A 2883-nucleotide genomic window follows, 5' to 3' on the forward strand; every position below is an offset into this window, starting at 1 on the left:
TTATAAAGAGAACACTGATGAAAAAGAGAACACTGATGAAAAATAAAACTCGAACATATTAATTGAATTTAAGATTGCAAAAGCATTAGCCAATGTATTAGGCTAAACTAACTTGTTCGAAGTAGTGCAATTTTGAACCATCTACCATCTCTGCTGCCAGGCACGTAAGCATTCTGCCCACAAAGAATCCCCCATAAATATTGAAAGTATTTACAAAACCACTACAAAATAAAATTTTAACTTTCAATAGGAATTTTTAATCAACAGAAAACACACACACACATCCTATTTCATAGCTGACTAAAAGCAAGAGGAAAAAGTAGAAGAGTACCTGATGTTGAAGAAATTATCGTGATCTCTAGAAGCTTGTTCTCTCCAAAACTAAACCCAACAAAAATTAAACTGTTGCCTTTATAACTCCTGGATTATGGCTACTTAGAGCTGCAATAGCAACAACATTACCATGCCCAACGTTTCTCTAATAGTGAATTAGCTTCAATAGGAATACAAAAACATCTCCTTTTTTTAATATCTTTGTAATCAGACGATTTTCAGGGTTAGAACTTATAAATCCAACTTCAAGGCTTCCTTCAATTACTTACAATATTTCGGAGGCACGAGGATGTGTATGGGGAGGGTTAATGCCTCCGGGAGCATAGTTAATTCTAGCTAAAGAGATGCCAAGAGTGTTTAGCCCTGGAATTTGAGCTACATTTATTGGAGTCACCTTTGAACCAACTGCTCCTGTTGTATTTCCTGCTATGTCAAGTCCACTAAAGTAGAAATCACTTGCTTCTGCCATTTTTGGATCTTTGCAACTCACTCCATTCACTAATATACCTGCAGAGTCTTTGGAATTTGCCACGCAGAAATCTTGAAGAGGGCTTCGATCAGAAGCATAGGCAAAGGTAAATGAAAGTGCCAGGAATCCCAAGAAAATAAATCGAGCAGCCATTTTCAAATTCTATGTAGATTAATTTCCGTATGTGTATGTTGATAATGATTTGTGAGTGTTGTGAAGCAAAGATGAAGATGTATATATAGTGATAATTAACAACTGATGCTGGATAGGATAATTATCATGTTATGGGATGCCGTCCAAATTAAACATTCATAGTACATATTTTATATTTATCTGGACTAGGTATAGAGGAGTGAGAGAGAAATGGTAGAGAGAGGAGTGAGAGAGGAGATGTAGAGAGAGAAATGGGAGAAAAGGGTTAAAGGAAGAAGATGAGGGTGTTTTAGTAATTTTATAAAGACTGAGGCTATATTAGTCATTCCATAAATAGTGGGTCCCACTTTTTTTTAATTCTACAACTGGAAAATGCTGATGTGGCATAGTTGGCTATCGTTGACCGGTCACAAAAACCGGATGTACACTTTAGTGGGAGGTCACCTGAAATTCGTACGGTTTAGTGTGACAAAATTTTGGTTGTACACCAAAGTGTGATTTGGGGTAAATGTTGTCACCACATATGTAATTTACCCAGTGAATCCAACTTGGTTTAGAAGGTTGGTTGGAAGGCTGAAATTTTTGACATGTACAAGACTAGATATCTTATATGGAGTTTGACTTATTAGTCGTTGAATGGAAGTTCCAACTTTAACTCATATGGAGGCAGCAAAACAAATACATACATTAAAGGTACATTGGATTGTGGTTTATTTTACTTCTATTTTTGCTTGGAGTTCTACGAAACAAGCAATTGTTACACTTTCAACATGTGAAGCAGAGTATGTTGCAGCAAATTCTTGTGCTTGTTATGCAATATGGTTGAGACAGATGTTAGAAAGTTTGAAGTTTGTTCTAGATGGAGCAACTGATGTTTTTGTTGATAATAAGTCTGCTATTGCATTGGCTAAAAATCCGATCTTTCATGATAGAAGCAGACACATTGACACCAAGTATCACTTCATTAGAGAATGCATTGAAAGGAAAGAAATTCAACTCAAGCATGTACCATCAAAATATTAAGTTGCTGATATATTCACTAAGGCTTTGAAGTTTGAAGATTTCAGCAGATTAAGGATTGTTCTGGGTGTTAGTAATGGACAAAAAAATTATAAGTTTAAAGGGGTGTGTTGAAATAATAAACTTATAATTAACATTCTTTAATTGTATTATCCAAAAGTCATGTTGTTTTATCCAAGATTCATCTGTATTTATTAATAGTTGTATTGTTTCACAAAGAGTTATCTGTATTTACTGAGACTTATATTTCTTACCAATAGTCATGTTTGTAATTTATAAATACCTATCAATACAAGAAGTAAGGTAAGAGAATTTTCTTCCAGGAATTATATTCTTCCTCAAACTGGCTTCGCAAAGGAAATTTTGAAGAAGTTCAAGATGGAAACAATTCCGTGAATATGCCAGTCGAGTGTGGAATCAAGTTGGCCAAAGATGAAGACGGGAAAAGGTCAATCCTACTACATTCCGAAGCTTGATTAGAAGTCTGAGATATTTGACTTGCACAGATGCAGTCGGTTTGGTTAGTCGACGTATGAAAGCTCCAACAGTGTCACACTGAAACGGAGTAAAGCGAATACTTCGTTACGTGAAAGGTACAACTAATTTGGATTTATTTTATTCAAAGTCTGATGATTTCAAATTAGTGGGGTACAGTGATAGTGATTGGGCCAATGACAAAGATGATCGAAAAAGTACAACTGGTTTTGTATTTTTTATCGATGGCACGACATTCACATGGAGTTCAAAAAAGCAATCGATCGTGACGTTATCTACCTGCGAAGCTGAGTATGTCACTGCAACATCATGTGTCTGTCATGCAATATGACTCCGAAGATTTATTAAATGAATTTCAGATGGAAGAACGAGATCCAATGGAGATTTTGGTGATAATAAGTCTGCTTTGGCAC

At 35.5% G+C, this 2883-nt stretch overlaps 1 pseudogene; it reads right to left on the minus strand.

Moving 5' to 3' along the window:
• Nucleotides 1-397: 397 nt before the first annotated feature.
• Nucleotides 398-955, minus strand: LOC136229716 (putative germin-like protein 2-1; annotated as a pseudogene).
• Nucleotides 956-2883: the final 1928 nt, after the last annotated feature.

The sequence above is a fragment of the Euphorbia lathyris genome, chromosome 5, assembly GCF_963576675.1.
Source record: "Euphorbia lathyris chromosome 5, ddEupLath1.1, whole genome shotgun sequence".
Lineage (NCBI taxonomy): Eukaryota > Viridiplantae > Streptophyta > Magnoliopsida > Malpighiales > Euphorbiaceae > Euphorbia > Euphorbia lathyris.